The sequence below is a fragment of the Leptonychotes weddellii genome, chromosome 7 (genome assembly GCF_054177405.1).
Source record: "Leptonychotes weddellii isolate Sample4059 chromosome 7, ASM5417740v2, whole genome shotgun sequence".
In the NCBI taxonomy this organism is placed as follows: domain Eukaryota; kingdom Metazoa; phylum Chordata; class Mammalia; order Carnivora; family Phocidae; genus Leptonychotes; species Leptonychotes weddellii.
Window position 1 is genome coordinate 108242480 of NC_138375.1, and position 21746 is coordinate 108264225.

The following is a 21746-nucleotide window of genomic DNA, read 5'->3' on the forward strand; positions in this document are numbered from 1 at the left end:
TGGTCAACCTTATGTTTTTGAGATTTACCCATATTGAAATATGTGACTTTAGTTAATTCATTTTGTTACTGTATTTCATTATATGAATATTATTTAATTTATTCATTCCACTTTTGAAGGACAGATATATCATTTCTAATGTTAGAGATAGAAGAAATCTCAGAGATCACTGTGCAGATGAGAAAATGTAGCTAAAGAAGGGAAGCGATTTGGCTAAAGTCATACAGAAAATCATGGAGGCAGGACTTTAAAAGACGTTCTAGTAACCCGCAGTGGACAGGCCAACACACTTTCTCATTTGTTTTCTCCAAATTCCTTTCAGTATCTCATCCCTCATTCCGCCAGACCCTATTGGGAATGTCAATTATTCCCTGACCAACTACCAATGCTCAGAGTGCATGACTCAGTCTTTGTCAATCACAATTCCACATTCATTGGCATACAATGATTGGTTCAGGGCAGAACATGTGACTTAAGCTGAGCCAATAAGAATCTTGTAACTTTGCTGAGCTGAAAAAAATACAGGCCTGGGATTCCCAGAAATTATCTGACCTGCTGTGTGGGGAGAGTCTAACTCCAACAGAGATAATGAAGCCAGCACACAAAAGAGAAACAGAGGCAAAGAGCAGAAAGAGACACATATAGAGAGGCTTAAGAACATTTTTTGAGTCCCTGGATGTGCATTCTAAACTCCTCGATTTTGAAAGCTGAAAAACACCTGCTCTTGTTTTGTTTTGTTTTTAGCTTAGCCATTTCAATTTGGTCTTCTGTAACTTGAAACAAAGAGCCCTGACTCCATGTTTACTGTTCTTTCTATTCTGTCACAACTGTACCCCCTAGATATTCAGTAAGCCATTAACTGAGAATGATGATCTCAGTGAATCCATAAAAATACCACCAATCTTGGACTTAGGAAACACAGCAAGACTAACTGTAGTCAAAGTTACAATGCAAAATTTCCCTTCTCTTAGATATTTTGTTCTGACCTGCCATCCATGCATTCAGTGTATATTTATCGTGTTCCTACTAGGTGCCAGATGGAAGATGTATGATGAGAATAGCACAAAGGGCATAGAGATAATGGAACAGTTTTCCAAGTATTTTATATAAGGGGATACATATAGACTGCCTACTGTAATCCCTAGAAAAAAGACGGAAAAGTCAATAAAGGAATTAAGTGGAAAATTTTTTTTAAATATATGATTAGCGTTTAACAGGAAATAGGAAAGAACAAAGAGAGGAAGGAAGGGACACAGACAAATAGAAAACAAATAGCAAGATAGTAGACTTAAAACTAACCTTATCAACAATTACGTTAGAAACAAATCGACTAAGCCTGCAACTAAGAGGCAGAGATTTTCACATTGGATACAAAAGCATGACCGAACCATTTGTTGTCCCTAAGACACACGCTTTAAATAAGAAGTTAGGTTTAAAACAAAAGGATGGAAAAAAGAGACCCTGCAAACTACGAGCCTAAGAAAGCTAATGTGGCTATAAAGTATCAAGGACGAATTAATAAGGAATAATATGAGAGATAAAGACAAACATTTCATAATGACAGTAGGGCCATTTCATCAGGAAGACATAGCAGTTATAAATGTATATTAACTTAGAAACAGAAATTCCAGATATACAAAGCAAAAGCTGACAAAACTAAAGAGGAAATTAGATTTACAATTATAGTTGATCTTAACCTCCTCCTTCCAGTAATTGATAGGACGAGTAAACAAGTAGACAGTAGCAAGTGATGTGTATAGAATATCCAAACACTACCAATCACCTAGACCTACATGATATTTATAAACCATGTGAAAACACTGCAGAATATACATTATTTTTAAGTGCACAGGGAACATTCATCAGGATACACCGTATCTGGAGCTCTAAAAAATAAGTCTCAATCAATTTTAAAAGATTGAAATGGAAGTATATTCTCTAACAACAATTAAATTAAGTTAGAACTTTAATAGCAAGATACCTAGAAAATCCCCAAATATTTTAGAGCTAAACAATACATTTTTAAATAATGTGTGCATCAAGAAATTACAAGGAAAATTAGAAAATATTTCAAAATGGTATTAAAGAAAATACAGCTTGTCAAAATGTGTGTGATATAGCTAAAGCAGCCTGTAGAAGGAAATTTATAAAATTACATGCTTATATTAGAAAAGAAAAGGCAAAAATCAGTAATCTCTGTTTCTATTTTAAGAAACTAGAAAAAGAAAGCCAAATTACAAAATGAATAGAAAGAAATAATACGTATAAGAGCAAAATTCAATGAAACAAAATGAAAAGCAAGCAATAGAAAAATGTAACAAATCAAAAAGCTTATTCTTTGAAAATATTAGTAAGATTGATAAACCCCTAGCAAGATTGATTAAGGAAGAAAGAATGAGAGCACAAACTATGATTATCAGGAATGAAAGAGGGCATGTCCTTACAGATCCCAAAGACATCAAAAAGGCAATAAGGAAACGTTATGAACAACTTTAGGCCACTAAAACTTGACAACTTAGATTAATTGGACAAATTCCTTGGAAGTCATTTGTCTTTCCTTGAAAGTCATTCAAAACATTCCTAATAAGAACAAGTAGGTTTTTTGAGGAAAATGATATGATGATTATAAAAATATATATATATAGGAATGCAAAGAACCAGAACAGCTAAAACAAGTTGGAACTAGAAGAGCAAATTGGGAAGACTCACATTACCTGACTGCAAGACTTAATATGAAGCTACAGGAATCAAGACAGAGTGACCCTGGCAGGTGGGTAGACAAAGAGATCCTTGACTCAGAATCCAGAGTCCAGACACAGACCTATAGATATTTTTCAATTGATTTATAATAACAAATCCAAGGCAATGTATTGGGGCAAATAAAATCTTTTTGATGACTTGTCCTGGAAAGCTGGATAAGCATATAGGAAAAAAGAAAGAACCTTACTATTTACCTCACACCATACGCAGAAATTAATTTTCAATGGATCATAGGACTAAACACAAAAGCTTAAACTATAGATGTAAACACAAAAACTTGTAGGGAAAAAAATGATAATGTATTCATGAGCTTGGGATAAACAAAGATTTCTTATAGGACACAAAAAAGCACTAATCATAAATGATAAAATAAACTTCATGAAAATTTAAAACTTCTGACACTTCTGATCATCGAAAGATAGGGATAAAATATTTGTAATGCATATATATAAAAAAAGATTTGTATCCAAATATACAAAGAACTTTTGCAAATCAATAACAACAAAGAACCAACAAAAATGGGCAAAATACTTGAATGGATACTTTACAGAGAAGTTGTCTCAGTGGCTAATAGCACATGAAAAAGTGCCCAGTACCTTTCATCAAAACATGAGATACCATTTTATATCCCCTAGAGTAGCTAACATCAAAAAGATAATACCAGATTTTGGTGAGCACATGGAACCACTAGAATTCTCACACAGTTCTGATGGGATTGCCAATGAAATAGCCACATTTTAAATCTGGCAATTTCTTATTAATTAATTAATTAATTAATTAAAAATACACTCCTATAACCGAGCAATTCTATTCCTGGGTGCTTACTCAAGACACATAAAAATGTACATCCACAAAAAGACCTGTACAAGAATATTCCTACCAGCTATATTCCTAATATCCAAATGTGACCACAACTCAAATCTCCATCAGCAGAAGCAGATAAGCAAGTTGTGGAATGTCGTATAGCAGAATATATGGAATACTTAGCAATAAAAATGAACACAGTACCGATATGTTCAACAACATAGACAAAACTAATCTACTGTGATAGAAACCAGAGGAGTGGTTTTCTACAGCAGTTCGAAGATTGACTGGAAAGAGGCATGGCAGAACTTTCTAGGATGATGGAAAGTGTTCTGTGTCTTGATTGGAGTATGGGTTACAAAAGTATGCGTGTATGTCAGAACTCACCAAAATGAACACAGATTTGGGATCTTTGCATTTCACTGTATGTAAATTTTACCTCCGTAAAAACAATATGCTCTTTTTTAAAAGTGGGTGTGCAGTTGAAGGACAATGTGGATATGAATCCCAGCTCTACTACTTACAAGCTAAGCGACCCCCCTCTGTAACTCACATTTCCCATCAAGTGACAGAGATGATAAGAACCCAGATCTCATGGTGGTTGTGGGGAAAATTAAGAGTGTGACCCCCTGAAGAGGACTTAGCGCGGTGCCTGGCTTGACCTGTGCTTTCCCAAACCAGCTGGGTCTTAAAGACCTCGTTCCTTTCTCTTCCCTGAATTCAGCCTCTGAAACCAGCCCTCCTGGCTTTGTTGTTAGTCTTTCTCTGGCTCAGCACCTAGTTTCTTCACCTCACATTTGGATAGTCATTATCTTTCTGGTCCTCTCCCCTTTGTCCTGGGTTTCATTATGATCTCCACCGTAGTCTGCAAGTTCTTTGAGATGAGAGAGCTATCTTTGCTATCTCTAGCCCTGGCAGAGTGTGAGGTGCTTCTCTGTGTTATTATTTCATTTGTGAATAGGTCGTACCAATGTTTAACAAGGAATATTCAGGAGTAAGTCTTACATGGCTCAAAAATTAAAAGTAATAAAAGATTCAGTGACGAGCCCCCTCCAATTTCTCTTCTACCTAGTTCCCACCACCCCTCACCACCACCAAGATTATTGGGGGAAAAACCTCCTGTTACTTCCATAGTTCTCCCAAGAAAATGGATATATATTCTTATTTCTCCCTCTGTGTTACATAAAAGGTAGCTACCATAACACTTGTGCGTTTTGTGTGTTGTTTTTTTTTTCACCCAACAACACATCTTGGACCTCTTTGCAGATCACTACTTAGAGGAATCAATCATAAATGTCCCACTGATTGATGTGTTCTAGGTGACTTCTAATCTTTTGCTGTTATAAACACTGCTGTAATGAGAACTTTTTACAATAAACCCTTCACATATGTACCAGTACAACTATAGGATTAATTGTTAAAAGTGGAATTTCTGGGATGTAGGATGTGTGCACTGCTAATTGATACCGTTAAATCAGCCTCCCTAGGAGTTTACCAATTTACACACCCATGAGGAAGAAATGACGGTGTTTGCTTCCCAACACCCTTGCCAATGAATCAGCTATCAAATACTTGGGAGTTTTGCTAATGTCCTGAGTAGAAAATGGTGTGTCAGTGTGCTTTCTCTCAGAGTGAAACAGAATCTTATTACGTGTTCAGATGCCATTTGTTTTGCCTTCTTTGTGAATTATCTGTACCTATCCCTTGCCCATTCTTCTACACAGTTGCTGGTCTTTTTCTTATCAGTTTCAAGTCGTTCCTTATATACCAGAGGGATAAATATTTTCTAATGTGAATTGTAGTTACGTTTTATCAGTGTGGCATTTGTATTGGTCTCTGCTTTATGGGCTTCCTGCCATGCAAAATGGTTTTAATGTTTATATACTTTATTAATCTTTTATTTTGTGGCTTCTAGATGTTGAGTCATAGTTTAAAGGGCCTTCATATGTTCTTTGTTTTTAAGTTGGCTGTTTCATTGTACCCCAGATCAAATTCCAAAAAGATCAACGATTACAATACAAACATGGAAACCTCGAGAACGTTGAAAGAAAAGACCATGCTTCTTGACTTGAATTGAGTCTCATTTAATTGGCACACTGTGCATGCTTGGGGACACACGTAAGTCCAAATTGGACACAGAGAAGGAATTTTGCTCCCCTCTCCTGAGGTTATGATGTTCTCATTACCCCATTGGCTCAAACGCTCACCAGTCAGCCTCAGCTGACTGTCGCTGTGACCAGGAGCTTGGGCTTCTCATTCTGGCTATGGTCCAGAGATTCTTTCTGTTTAAGTTGCTGCTTTTGTTTCTCTTGTTGTTGTTGTTGCTTTGGTTTGTTTTGTTTTGTTTTCTCATGAGTAGGAAAAACGAGCTGTTATCAGCCGCAATGACTCGGAGGCCCCGTTACTGCCTTTTTCCTCCTATCACACAGGGACAAGAGGACGAATTAAATCGTTCCATCATTCACTCATCCAACAAATCAATGTAGTCAGCATCTGTTGAACGTAAGACAGTCTGCTCAGTACTAAGCAGACGTGGGTAAAAAGCAGACAAAATCACCCCCCTCCCGAAGCTTATATTCCAGCAGGAAAGATCGCTCGCAAACATGTGATAAGTGCTAAGTGCCGGGAGAAAGTAGAAGGTGTTGTGGGAATTTATAAGCAGGACCCCTGCCCTGGTCTGATGGATCGGGGATGAATTCCCTGGGGAAGTCTCTTTTGAACTGAACTATGAAGGGCAAAGACCAGAGAGAGACTTCCAGACAGAGGAACAAACAAGAAGAGCCTGGGCACTGAGGCCAGAAGAAGCATGGCGCAGCAGAGTCACTTGCCAGAAGCACATGGTGGGTGACTGCGCTGGCCGAGGCCGGTGGCATGCAGGTTACACAGGGGCTGTGGTTGTCACTTGAGACACAAGGCAAAATCCTTCTCCTTCAATGTCCAGGTACGGTGCTATCTGTAAAACTTTGCTTGATCAGTAAGGTGCAGGTGTATGTAGAGATCCTGATATTTTATAATCGGGGAAACTAGAAACTAGGGACATGAACTGACTTGCTCATGACTGTCCCGGATACTAACAGAGCTGTGACTAGACATCAAGTCTCCTGATGCAGTGGCTGATCGCGGCATTAAAACAAAGGAAGATAGGTAGTCAACAAGAGTGGGCAAAGTGAATGCCAGATCAGTTAGGAATTTATTATAGAAGGCAAGAGATGATGATAGCAAAGCCTGGGGAGAAGAAGTGAGCACAGCTAAGAGATTTCTAGGAAGTAAAATGGTGAGGACTTGGTGTTGGTTTGGGACAGAGGGAGTGAGGGAGACGGAGGTGTCAAGGCTCACTCCTTGGATCACCTGATGTCATTCACTAAGCTTGAGAGCACTGGGAGAAGACACAGTTTGGGGAAACAGACCGTGACTTAGGTTTTCATTTCAGTTCAGGCCTCTGAGGGGGACTGCATTGCCTGGACTCATACCTCTGAAGTTAGGGGCTTGGCCCTGGCACCTCTCGGCCGGTCCGCCAGGTAGTTAGTACTTGAACCTGTCAGGGAACAATGCGAGGCTGGTGTTCTAGTGGATGTTTGTCACTGATAACTTGGAATACTACCAGGAAACAATGGGCTTAGAGCTGCATGGTGCCCCTTTTCCTGCCTCCCGCCGTCCTTCCAGTTTTCCACTGCTGCCTCGCATTAACAGAACCGAATTTGAAGCTCAGGCGTCTGGGAAATGCAGCAGCACAGAGCAGAACATGGAGCAACGGGGCTAAAAGACATTAGATGACAATCAGAAAAACAGGTTTAAGGAAAGCACTCTGGGTTAGGAATCAGAAAACTGGGCTTTATTTCCAGCCCTGCCATCAGCTAGCAGTGTGACCTTGGACATGTCACTTCCCATCTCTGAGTCTCTTCCCCTCCTTCAAATGTGTAAACATCTCCTTGATGTTGCACATATTTAGGTGCCTTTAAGAAGCCTTCCCCGACTCCTGTCCCCCCCTAGGAATTGGTGCCCACATACCCTGTTGCTCCTACAAACTCCTCTTCTACCTCCTTTTCTGTTTTACCTTACTTAATAATTGAGAAATAACTAACATACCATTAAAGGCACAGATATTACATATTGAGTTTGATGAGTTTTAACAATTGTGTACACTCACGTAATCACCAACCCAAATAACATAAAAAAAGTTTTCTTACTCCCCAAAAGTTTACCGTCACCCCTTTCCAAAAAAGATCCCACCATCTCAAGCCCATACTCTGATTTATAGGACTATAGTTTTTAGTTTGCCAGTCATTGGACTACATGTAAGTTTAGTATGCAGTATGTGCTTTTAAATATTTTTTTATCTTGGTAAAATGTGTACAACATAAAATTAGCCATTTTAATCATTACTAAGTATAAAATTCAGTGGCGTTAATTACGCTCACAATGTGTGCAATCATCACCACTATCTACCTCTTTGTATCACACTGCATTTTATTTGCCTATCAATGGGGATTCTACTTTCAAGGGCTAGGATCATTTCTTATTCCAGTGATTGGCATGTAGTAAATACTGGTATTTGTTGACTGGTTGAATGAGTGGATGAATGAATCGATGAATGTCTAAAGTCTCACTGAGTGTGTCTTTCTATCTAGTAACTATAGAAGAGTCACCTAACTCTTCCTTTATTCTTCCTCCACATCTTAGATATTTATTAAGTATCAATAGGACATCTGCACTAGGCTCTAGAAATTAACAGATGACTTAGACAAAATTCTTGCCTGTAAGTCCACAGCCAGGTTAGCTGTGGTTAGACAAGCAAGTAACATGTAATAAAACAATTAATCCTTAGTAAAAGAATGAATAGTGTAGGAGTTATGGGTGCAGAAATGAGGTCATGCCTTATTCTCCCTTGGGATATCAAAGAGGGCTTCACAGAGAAGCAAAAACAGGTTTAGTATTGAGTAGTGGGGTAGGAGTGGGGAGAGTCAAAGGGGAACTGTAAGAAATTTTTTAGGCCAAAGTCATGGTCCCTTGTCCTTCTGGACTCCCACTTGCTGCCTCGATGTCTAAGACTATGCTTGCAGAGATGTAAGATAGCTCCCCTAATTTTTTAAAGCATGATGGATTTACTTGCACCCCACTCCACTTCCTCTTCATTAAGATTCTTCCTTATTTCTCAGTGTTTCCCTGTTTCTCAATGTTTGCCTTGAGTTAGACACCCCTCTCTCTTTAAATGAGTTGCTTTTATTATTTGTGGCTTCTCATAAAAGGTCTTTGTTTAAGACTTTGGTCTTTTCCCAGGGAAAGCCATAAAAATCTCCAAAATAGTTTTAATTTATTTATTGGTCTCTTATTTCAAAAGTAGCTGCCAAATGATTCTATACTATACCACAGTATACTATGTCTACTCATATTCATGCTCACCCAAACAACATACACATTCTCTCACCTATTCCCCACTCTACCTTCTTCTCCAACTTGATGTAGCTTAAGAACTCAGACCAGTAAGAAGTGGTTGTCTGTGGTCAAAAAGGTGCTATTGGACTATCAATAACTTGGGGGTTATGACTCTTATTTAGAGGGCTGGATGTTTGGATCGACAATTAGACATTTGAATGAATGGATGGATAACGGATGCATGAATGGTTGGATGGACGGATAGATGGTTGGGTAGACAGACAAATGGGTGGATAGACAGACGAATGACCAAGACGATCAAGCTTCTAAAAGCTAGCCAAGGCCACCCTTGATAACAACCTTTAGTAGGCAACTGAAAATGAGTGTTGGCAATGATGATGAAAACACTAATAATTTGATGATGTAATATGATCAGTGTTACAACAGAAGAATGGAAAAAAAAAAAAAAAGTCCCAAGCAGGATGGTGATGAGATCCCAAAGAGTGAGGCAGGGCTAAGACTTCATGCTTTCCCTCCTTCACTGATTAAACAAACTTTTATAGAGCTATCTTACTAGGTATCACTCTCTGTTCACCTCTGCTGTATACTGTGGTAAATACGAAAAAAGTGTCAGGTGGTATCCCTCCCTGCTCTAGGGTAATTCATGGCCTAAACTAAAGGATTCCCTTCTTGGGGCACCTGGGTGGCTCAGTTGGTTAAGCGGCTGCCTTCTGCTCAGGTCATGATCCCAGGGTCCTGGGATCGAGCCCCACATCGAGCTACCTGCTCAGCGGGGAGTCTGCTTCTCCCTCTCCTCCCTGCTCGTGCTCTCTCTCACTATCTCTGTCTGTCTCTCTCTCAAATAAATAATAAATTAAATCTTTAAAAAAAATAAAAGAAAAGAAAAGACATGGGAAAAAATTCTGAACGCTAAAAGACAGGAATCATCCAAAAGCGTTTTTCAATGAAGACCCTTTCATTTGCTACTCTAGATAATATTAAGTAACAACAAGATATTATCCATATTACTTCTCAGCCTTCTGCTTAAAAGGTTTCTTTCTTAAATTGTTTGAGAAGTCCAAACAAGACCATATCCTATTTCGGGAAGCACAGACAGAGAAGTCCATTTCCAGCCATGCTCAGTTCAGTAGAAATGGCAGGCAGGAAGGATAAAGGTGGGGGACAAGAGAGCATGTCTCTCTCTTTTGTACCCAAAAATTTTCTTAAGATTTTATAAATACTCTCTACACCCCACATGGGGCTCGAACCCACAACCCTGAGATCAAAGTCACAGGCTCTACTGCCTGAGCCAGTTAGGTGCCCCAGACCCAAAATGTTTTATGTCAAGAAAAATATAAAGATGTCAAAGAATAGCTTATACTTCCCTTCCTGCCTCTCACTGTAACTCGAGTAAATTATACAAGACCATGGAACAGGCCAATTGTGACATTGCCATGTGGTCCAAAATCCCATCTTTGTCCATATGAAAAAGGACTGCCATGTGGCCACAGCCAGAAGACTTCCAGAGCATGCAAAGCAAGGTTGTCTGAGGACCCTGGCTTCTGCCCAAGGAGAAATGTGACTCTAGTTGCAGAAACAGGAATAACTCGAAAGTCATACAAGCCAGGGGTAAAAAGATGAACTGACCTAATCCCCTCCCCTCCCTTATGAACATGAAGGCAGAGCTATCAGCGAATCGGCCATAGGCAGAAGTAGCAGGAGCTGAAAAGTCACAGACCCATGTGCAAGCGAAATTTACCTTTGAGCCAAAAGTATAAGCAAATGGAGGCTGTGAGGCAGCTGATGTGCCCGGAACCCATTTTCCCGGGGTCACTCATTAATCCTGTGGGTCTCCTCATTCCCGAAACCCACCTAACCATTCCTGTCCTCACCCTCCCCCTGTCCCACCCTTACCCCCAGATGCAGAGACTTGGAAAGAGTGCCCCATCAAATCCTATGTGATTTTCTCTGTCACGTTGACCACAGTTGTAATTATTTTTAGGGTTTGTTTTTTTTTTAATTCAAGTACAATTAACATACAGTATTTACCACAGTTGCAATTAAACAGTCCTTTATGAGATGATCAGTTGCCTCCCTTTCTCCCCTGCTGGACTGTAAGCTCCATGAAGGCCCTCCTTCTATCACTGTACATACTCTCCGTTTTCACACAGAGCCTGGTTTGCTTCAAAAAATAAGTAAACGTTCCTCGAGAGATTTAAGAAGAAGCCTTTACTCGGTGGAGGACACAGCCTGGAGAAGCCTCAAGTGGAGAGTCCGGCTTCTGAAGGCAGGTTGGTGTCGCAGGGCCTGGAGAGATAGGGCCCAGCCTCTGAGTGGAGAGCCCTCGGCCCTGTTCCCCCAGGCCGCCAGCAAAGGCACTTGGCTGGGGCCCCAGTTCCCGTTGCAGGAGGCTTCACGGTGAGTTCTTGGTTACCCACATACATCCCCAGCGCAGACTGTGTGCCAGGGAAGCGGGACCATTTCTAAACGGAACGCTTCTCAAAGCCTCGGAATGGAGTCAGTGAATCAAAGGTTTATATTCACTCACAAATTCCTATTTCTTTTTGTTTACGGAAAACTGCTTTAATTTTCCGTGTCCATCTGTTTGATGTTTACTTCACTGACTGTATTAGGGCTTAGCTTCATTATGTTCTTTTCTTCTCGCTATTCAGGAAGCAAAAGGACCCCGATTGATATTTTATTAGTTTTTGTATAATAACTTGGGTTCAAAATACTGGATTTTTTTTATTTAGGGTACTACACGTGTCTTTTGGGAGTAGGAGAAATATTTTTTAAGAAAATCATGTTCAAATAAATAAGTAAAATATCTCCCTTCTCCTCAGTGGTCCTACACATCATATTTTATATGGCTACTGTGGATATCCTTGCTATGGAACCGTCTTATCTGTCTATACTTTTTGGAAGGATAAGGATTTCACTTTTATGAGACATGCATGCTTCAAAGCAATGTTCCAATGGATTTTTTGGACCAGATAAGTCCTTCGTTGTTGGGGGCTGTCCTGTGCGTTGTAGGATGTGAGGCAGATCCCTGGTCCCTGCCCACTAGGCGCCAGGAGCACCCACCCAGCCCACCCACCCAACAAACAAGACTGTCTCCAGGGGTGCCCGGGTGGAGCAGTCGGTTCAGAGTCCGACTCCTGGTTTCGGCTCAGGTCATGGTCTCAGGGTCCTGAGATCGAGCCCCACCTCGGGCTTCCATGCTCTGCACAGTGTCTGCTTGTCCCTCTACCTCTGCTCCTTCCCCCACTCTCTCTCATTCTCTTTCTCTCATAAATAGATAAATAAAATCCTTTTTAAAAAAATCATCTCCAGACAGTTCCAAATACCACGAGGGGCAAAATCACCCCCTTTGGGAATCACTGTTTTACAGCATGGTAGAGGCTAGCAGGCAGAGACTGTTTCCTTATCCTTCAAGAAAGGCAGACAGAGATGGGGCAAGCCCATCATTGGGCTTTTTGGTCATATATTTTTCCAATCACCAATTTGGTCTCCGTAGTCCACTTTGTGTCAGGTACAAAAATGCTTCATGATATCCCATCCCTTGGTGAAAACACAGGACAGAAAATGTTTTTCTGCAATCCCTGGAGGCCTCCCTCCCCCTCCAGTGGAGATAACACTATATGGTGATCTAGTCAGACCAGCAGTCTGCTGCTTCTTGCCTGTGTGCCCTCCAGAGAGCCCCAAGTTCTATATTTGTACAGTACAAATATGATACTTGGCCTGCAGATCAGAGAAGTTTGGAAGAATCAAATCGGAAGCTACCTGATTTTGTTTTGCCTAAGAGATAGTCAGACGAAGCAATGCCTCTCAATATATTGCCTTTTCCGGATAAAATGACTCTATCCTTAATGAAGGAGTGGGAGGCAGAACAGAGCGTGGCGACGGAGCGTGAAATCCAACAAGCCGGGGGCTGAAGGCAATCATGTGCCCTTAACAGCCATGTAGGTGGTTTACCAACTAGGACACATAACCTCTCTGAGTTTGTCTTCTGTCTTCAATAAAATGATCCTAACATCCACTGTATAAGGGGGATTGTCAGAATTACAGAATATATGCCGGGTACTTTGTACAAGTGTCCAACCTAGAGTAAGCACCCATCATTTATGCTTGCCATTGCTGTTACCATTCATAGTGAATGCAGAAAAAAAAACATGTGCTGTCTGGCTAATGCATTGGAGAAACATTTGGGAGCAGAATTTCCTTTAGGATCCCTGAACCAGAGCTTTCATGGCAACTTCCATCTAAATTGCTTAGCTTAAAGCCAATGGCATTGAAAGGCATATTGGAGAGATGAGTCCTTTCTCAGGCTGAGGTGACAAGAACTGTATCTTATTCATACCTATATTCAAAGCACCTAGCACAGTCCATGGCTGAAGTAAGTACATTCATAACCATGCTTGACAAGTTCTTGAGCATCTACAAGGTTCCAAAACAAGTCTAAGGTCTAGGAGAAGGGAAAGGGATGAGCACAAACAGACACAGACCCTCATAGAGATTACAGTCCTATTGCAAAGACTGCAAATAAAAAAACTCACAGGAAATTGGCAGATGTGAGAAAAGCCACACAATCCTTTTGGAGAATCTCTTTCATTTTTTCACTTATGATAGATGCTCAGTTACAGAGAAATCGTTCTCAACTTTAAGAAAACCAACATTGCAAGAATAATTGTAAATGGGAGATGCAAAAGATGCCATGGTCTCAGGTTGAGACCCTAGGGAGTGGTGGGGGTATGGTAAGGTACAGAGGAGGATGTCACTCCTGAATGATAAAGATGGCACATTCTCTGTATGGTTCTGAGATTTCGGGCTCTGAGGAGAACGGCTTTTTGACAGTGGGGTGTTCATAATGGACAGAGGATGGTGCACAGTTGCAAGAGATATGGGCAGGGTACAGCATCATCCTCAGGAACCTGGGTTACAGGAGCCAGATTCCCTTCCCTGAACCCCCAAGGCTCAGCCAGGTACGTGGCGGGACAGGTGATGTCACACAACTAGGAGACAGTTAATGAGTAGTCTAGCTCTTTATAAAGACTTTTTTTTTAAATATTCATCCAAATTCTACAGATGGGGGGCAAAAAAACGTTTGCATTCAATCAACTTGAGAAGGCTTTCAGAAAATCCCCCTCTGAGTGATTTCAAGCATCTTATTCCTACCAGAAGAAGCCAATGGGATTAAGCTTCACTTAATCCTTTTAGAGTGGTTAATTGTCTATAGGATTTGTTACAGGGCTGGAGATGGTCTTAACTTCCTGGATGCCTATGATTAGAGTCTTGACAGGGTCACACGGGATGCTCCAAGACAGATTAGAACCAGGCTGCATCCAACTTTTCTTTTATAGATGGAATAGTCTACAAAGCTCTGGAAAAGGAACAAAATAAAGTAGGATTACAGGGAAAGGCCAAAGGAGCTGAAGGACACTGAGAAAGGAGAAAAGAGTTTGGGACTGTCGTAGTCTTAAAATACATGCAAGACAAAAGTCCAAAATGTGCATTATTTACTACTATATAGGACAACAGCTGGGACATTTTTGAGAAAAGGTCTGCAACATTTTACACCGAAGCAAAGGTACGCTGCTGTGGTGTGTTTATCCTACGGGTTTCAGAGTTGTCTGTTTTTCTCTTGGAGCACTTATAAAAGCAAGTAAAATTGAATGCTATTTTAATAACCCTTCTGGGACAGTGTTATATATTAGATACGATCCATTGTGTCCTACCCCATATGTATTTTCCACAGCATACCTGCTTTTGCATTAGACGCTCTACACTGTAGGGAGAAAAATGGGTCTAAACTATAAAGCTAGCCCTTTCTTTTTGCAGACATCCTGTAATTAGCTCAAGTTTTCATCTTTCATCAAGATCCTGCTGCACAACACAGAAAAGTTTTCTCTTCTCAACATGTTTTTGCCAGATGTTTCCACAAAAGAAATGGAAAGGCAAAGTTTTTTGTGTGCACTGGTGCATATGACTTCATCCTTAATGACTGCTTCAGAAGGCTCCTCCTCCTTAATTAAGCGAATTAGTTCTCCCCGGGTTCCTTTGTAAAGAACACCTATTGTCTCGGTGTCCACAGTCCCTCAGCATCCCAGCCACAGGTCATTGTCCCCTGTGCCCTCAGGAGGAGTCAGACTTGCAGCTCCAGCCGCACTCATTCTATAGGTTCCGCACCACAGACTCAAAGTAAATACTTTAACATTTGACAAAAGAAAACTCAGTCACTGCAAATGAACGCGTGAAGCAGCTGCTATCTCTCCAATTAACCTTCCATTTTCCTCTGCTTCAGGGATGATTCTGTGTGGAAATATTATGATGAACTTGCATCGGGATCAGCGGTGAGGCACTGTCTCTTTATTTTGTCTCAGATGGCAGTGTTTTCCACTTTGCCAGAGAATATTTTTATGTTTCCTTTAAATATTTCTCCCTTCCTTTCCTTCCTTCCTTATCGATCTCTACCGTCTGCACAGAATTTTGGAAGCTCAGTACCGGAGGTGGCTTCAGGGGATCTGATTCAGCCCCTTTATTTGAGAGGTGGCAAAACTGAGAGGAAGGTAATTGCCCTAATCATGCATCTGATTAGATTAGTAAAGACGTCGATGTCTTATTCCAGATCTTACATCTGCTACCAGCTGACGGATGGCGCTGACTTTTCCTGTGGCAACCCAAAACAAAACGACAAAATACCGTCACTTTTTATCAATGACATAAGCTTGAAACCATTGAAGTTGATGCCTGTATATACTTCCCAATGGTTGCAAGTCAGTATTTTTGTTCCAGCTATCTCATGGGGTGGGCTGATCTAGCCACACTCTCATTTAATAAATTTGGAACGCAAAATGAGTGTGAGTTCCCATGAGGATCAGTGGCATATAGTTAAGGCTGTGTAGCTAGATAGGAGTCCAAATCTCAACTTTACTTCTTATAAACAATGACCTAGGGCATGTTTCTCAATTTCTCTAAGCCTCAGTTTGCTCATGTAAAAGCTGGATCAGTGGGGCGCCTGGGTGGCTCAGTCGGTTAGGCGTCCGACTCTTGGTTTCCACTCAGGTCATGATCTCGTGGTTGTGGGATCGAGCCCGACACTGGGGCTCTGTTCCCAGTGTGGAGTCTGCTTTAGATTCTCTCTCCCTCTCCCTCCCATGCTCTCTCTCTCTCTCTCCCAAATAAATAAAATTTAAAAATTAAAAAAAAATGGATTAGTAGTAGGAACTTCTTCATAGAACTACTGTGAGTAATGAATAAATGAACTGATGAGAATAAGCACGCATAGTACAATGCATGACACATGCAAGCAGCTGACGTATTAGCACTTTGCTCCATCTGGTTAGAGTCTAAGGGTTGGTGACTGCCTGGACCAGAAGGTGTGGGAAAAGGAACAGAGGCGGGGTCACAGGTGAGGTTGCGGTTTCAAGCCCAGGTAACTACACATTCCTAGTACTCTCCAGTGTCCTCCCCACCTCTCCGTCCTAATCATGAGAAGCACTACATTCCCTAGCCCCCCTTCAGTTAGGAAGGGCCAGGGCCAGAACTAGGGTGAATGAGACCAGCAGGTATCTAAGGTGAAAAATCTGAGGAGCCACTGCCCCCAGGGCCACACCAGTGCCAACCCCGTGCTTGCATGACGCCGAGAGCCAGGGCCTTCCCGGCTTTCTCTCTAGGCACTTCCCTCCACTCACCTACTCCCAGCCCTGGGGAAGGCCGTGCAACAGGGTCTGGCCCATGAGTTGCCCCTGGAAGTGACCCTGAAGAGCCAGCACCTGGCGATTCTCTCCCTCTGCAGCTGACAAGGTTGCTTGTTGCAGGTGGTAGAGCTCGGTATCCACGCGAAGCAGGGTCCCCTGCCAACCTGCCCGCACCTGTAGCGAGATCAAGAAATACACTGTTGTTGTGATGAGCCCCTGAAATTTGGAGATGGTTTGCTACCGCTGCAAAACCTAGCCTGTTCTTCTTGCTCTCGTTCGTGTCATCCTCATCAAAATCAATCTCTCCATTTTTGTTGCTGTCAGCATGAGTAATGAACCCAGGCCAAGTGAGGTTTGAGTATTAGCCATGACCCTCTCTAGTTGTATTGTCTCTGAGCCTCCGTTTCCTCAGCCAAGAAAATGGCACCGATAAGGCAAAGCTCACAGGGCTATTGTGTGGGGTAAGTTGCGTCCTATTTGGCTATAAAGGGGAATGTCCTTCCAGAGGTGTTTCCTGTGGGCAGGGAATACCCCTACGGTCCCAACACCTAACGCAGTGCCTTTGCATGTTACACATGTTACGTCAAGATTTGCTGATTAAGTCAAAGAAGACTTTGCCATATGAATTACAGCAGATTTTTTTTTCCCAAAGCAAAAGCTATGAGCCATCAGCGCACCAAGAAAATGGCCCAGATTTTCTCCTGCGTCTCTCTGTGAATCTCTTATTCTTTCAGTGCCTGCATCTGCTGAGTTGTCAAGGTTACCTCTCAGCATCTTTGGAATATTATTAGATGTTGACCCATATTGTGTCAAAATTATACAGAGACCTGGATGTGTGTTTGCCTTCCCCACTGTTGCAACTATTATCACTCTTTCCCGATCTGCTTCCCTCATTCAACTGCATGTAGATGTGCGAGAGGTTTTACAGCTCGGCTGTTCATCAGAATGAGATATCCTTCTGTATTCCACTGACTCAGTGAGATTGCAAGGGACTTAGACTCCAACCATGAACAAGTTGCAAAGTTCTTTCCTTCACCTCTAGGTGAAATTCAGCCTCTTCTTTCTAACTGTGTAGATACCATGTGGCGTTTCCCCGCATGGGTACGATCAGGTCTCTCACTCTCTTCAGCTTTCCTCCTCCTCCTCAGCATCCCCACCATCCCCACCGTATCCCGGCAGTGTATTTATTTGGTCCTGTGTTGGGGACTCCACTAAGCACTTTAGATGCATCCTATTACTCAAGCCTTACCAAAACCTTATGAAAGAGGTGCTAGTGGGAGTCCTATTTTACAGATGAGAAAATTGAGGCTCAAGAGAGTAAGTTACTTACTCAAGGACATGCAGTCCTAAATATCAGAGCTAAGATTGAACCTGGGTTTGGTTTGACTCCGAGTCCTGTGATCTTAGGTTTCCGCTGTACTGAGGAAGACATAAAAGTGAAGGGGCTCTCAAAGGTGCCCCAGTTTCTTTCCAACATGTATTTGAAAAATGGCAGTGATAACTAAAATTCTGAGTATTTCGGTAAGGGGTGGGAAGTAGAGAAAAATAACTGGCGATCCAGTGTGAAGAATGGGCTTACATAAAGCATCACTCAAAAGAATACCCAACTACCCACCCCCCAGGGGCACTTGGGTGGCTCAGTCAGTTAAGTGTCTGCCTTTGGCTCAGGTCATGATCCCAGGGTCCTGGATTGAGCCCAGAGTGGGGCTCTCTGCTCAGCGGGGAGTCTGCTTCTCCCTCTCATTCTCCCTCCGTGCACTCTCTCAAATAAATAAATAGAATCTGAAAAAAAAAAAAAGAAAAAAGGAAAAATACTCCCCAGTGTCTTTACAAGCTAGACTTTTAAGAGAATAGTAAAGGGATGTTATTTGGCAAAGTTATTTATTGGGAGAAGGTATTGTTAAAGTCACTTCTAAAGGCGTGCGTGGTGAGATTAAAAGTTAAGAAAGAGAAAAGGTACGTGAATATTCGCCTTCAGGCCAGTGTAAAGCATTATATCTTGTTAAAATAAATTTCCTTTCAAAAAATTACCTTTCATTTATTTTTTTAAAGTTTATTTATTTATTTATTTATTTTTAGTAATCTTTATACCCAAGGAGGGGCTCAAACTCACAACCCTGAGATCAAGAGTCGCGTGCTCTTCCAACTGAGCCAGCCGGGTGCCCCTCAAAAAAATTATCTTTTAAAACTGAATTTCTTTAATTGTTGAGGTTGAGTATCCTATGTTTGTTGGCCATTTTTATCTTCTTCTCTGCAAATTAGCTACTCATAAAATTTGCCATTTCCTATGGAAATCTCCACATGTATATATGAATAATTTGCAAGAATGCTTTATATGTTATGGAAATTAGGCCTTTTGGTTGTCATTATATTGTAAATATTTCCCAAGTGTGTTGTTTACACTCCCTTTGTTTATGGCATTTTCTTTTTAAATTTACTTTTAATACTGAGGTTTAAAAAGGTAGCTTTGAGGCTTCCAGTGACAAGGAAAGAATTTGGATGTCAAACCCAGTTTCACAAATCAATTTCATGCCAGTAGCGAGAAGGCAGGGAGCCACTGTATAATTTGTGAGGCAATTTGCCAAAAGCTTCCTGTTAGTCTCTGGGCATCATTAAATAATAGCCATGTGCTGATTTGGCTACTTTCCACGCAAAGCCTTACAGCCACTCTATCAGCACTCCCATCAGTTTGTAATGCCTGGCTGGTCATAATAGGTGTTAACACCAGCCCATAAAACTACTGCTACTTTATGGATTTGTTGAAATGTCAAGTGATTTGCTGCCGAGAGAAAGAATGAAAGAAAGAAGGCGAAAGAAAGCTGGAAAGGAGACAGGGCACAAACAAAGAGAAAAGGAAAGAATACAAGAAAAGGAAGGAAATGGATACAAGAAAATACAAGAAAAGGAAGGAAAAAGATGAAGAAAGAAGTAGGAAAGAAAGTTTTTGAAAAGAAAAGGTTAAGAAAAGGAGAAAGAGCAGAAGGAAAGAAAGTAGGGAATCAAAATGTAAATAAAGATGGATGGATGGATGGGAGGAAGAGAGGGAGGGAGAGAAGGACAAAATGAAAAAAAAGTAAGGCCAAATCCGTTCTAACTATACGAAGAATCATAAATCCTAGAGATGAAAGAGAATACACAGTTTCCTTATATCTAAAGCTCTTGTTTTATTGGAAGAAATACTCAAGCCCAGAAAGGCCGAGTAACTTGCCTCACACTCCCACAGCAGATTCATACCGGAATGAGAACCAGATTCCAGCCAGGTCTTCCAATTCCCAGTCTAACCTGCCTTCTCTCGCGCTCTTTTAGTTCACTGGAAGCTTGCTACTGACTTAAACTGACCTAAAGCAATATCTAACGAAAATAAGACGATAGCCAAAAATGGACCTTCTGCTAGACCAGAAAATCTTACCCCCTGGGATTTTTTTTTTTTAACTGCAGCACATTGCCATAACAGAATTTGACCTTTAATGTGTAAACTTTAAAAAGACAGTTGAGCTAGCAGTTCCTTCCTATTAAAAAAAAAAAAATTAAAAAGTTGTTCGTAATCTATAATAGAAAAATGTATTTCAGAGGAAATTACTGAAGTAAACTTAGGAAAAGGCTACAGTCTTCAATACTGTTTGGTAGAATTTTGACTTTTTGATTGATACTTGAGGAACATTGTACTTTTTTCTATTGCTGTTTGAGGTCAGATAGTCAAAGATAAAGAAAAGCAGGAGGTTGATGTCATTACACTTGACTTTTCATTCAGTGAGTGGGATTTAAGGTAGATTTGTGAGTTTCCCAAGAAGACAAGTGGAGAGTAAGTTGTTGAACATCAAAAGAAAAAATTGTGAATGACTGGAAAACCAAGTATTTCTCCAAATGCACTTACGTACAGAGAATATCACCTTCGACGTTGTGTAAATGTGCCCTCTCTTTCCTTTAGTCAGGAGGCAGGGCTGAGAGAGCTCACATTTCCTGTCAGTCCATGATTCTATATGATCCTATAACACTACGTAATCCCTGTGCCCTAAATAACTGGTCATTGCTTTAATTTCCTATTTTACTCTGGCAATGGGGAACTTGCTCCTTCATTCTGTTAATTTTTTCTGGATGGCATTCCGTGTATAAGCTTAGCTGTGTAGATTTGTGCCAGTGAGGCCAGAGTATTTACTTTCATTCATTCATTCAACAAATATTTATTGCGCTACTTCCCCACCTGGTGCTGTTTTGGGTGTTGGGCATACAGCATAAACAATACAGATTAAAACAATAGCAACAACAACATCTGCCCTGACAAAGTTTGTACTCTACTGGGTGGTGGAGGATAGACAATAAATAAATTGATACAATCATACATGGTATGTTAGGTAGAAATAAGTGCTATGGAGAACAATAAAACGAAGGGATAGAGAGGGCAGGAGTAGCAGAGGAGCTTTAATTTTAGATGGGATGATAAAGAATTCAGGTAAGATGTCTCTCTGATGAGCAAGGACCTGAAAGAGATGAGGAGTGAGACATGAGTATAACTGAGGGATCTTTGCAGGCAAAGGGAACATCCTGAGGACAGCCATTCAGGATGCTTGGCTGAAGCGCCATGAAGCGGGGGGAGAGCTCCGAGAGGTGGGGGGTCCAGATCTCATAGAGTCAACTAGCCATGGGAAACACTTTGGCTCTAACTCTGAGCGAGATGAAAAGAAAAACCACTGGCAGTGCTTGAGCAGAGGGATGTGATCCATATTTTCACATGATCACATTGGCGGCTGGGTGGAGAAGAATGCATTCAAGGGCAAGGGCGGGGGCAGAGTGAACACTGAAAGAGGCTATGCCAACCCAGGCCAGAGATGATGGTGACCAGCATGGCCAGATAGCAGTGGAGGAAGAAGGATATGGCAGATGCCCCCTGGTATATGAAGACATGAACATGCATCTTGAGACTAGGAATAATAGAAGTTGTTAATGGATTGGATGTGAGGAATGAAAGAGAGAGGACTCTCTCTGGATGATTCCAAAATGGGGTCTGGTTATCTTCATTCCACTGTCTATTCAAATAAATCTCCAATGTCCCCCACAACCCTCTTCTCTCCTCCACCCAGCCCAGGTCCAGCTGTGCTGACAGCCAATATGTAA

At 41.3% G+C, this 21746-nt stretch overlaps 1 long non-coding RNA gene across 1 annotated transcript; it reads right to left on the bottom strand.

Moving 5' to 3' along the window:
• Positions 1-5632: 5632 nt before the first annotated feature.
• Positions 5633-7775, bottom strand: LOC145722731 (uncharacterized). The gene is made up of 2 exons (XR_014147217.1): positions 7035-7775; positions 5633-6057 (listed from the first exon to the last, which is right to left on the bottom strand). It is a non-coding gene; the product is annotated as an uncharacterized LOC145722731 (long non-coding RNA).
• Between the last annotated feature and the right edge of the window lie 13971 nt (positions 7776-21746).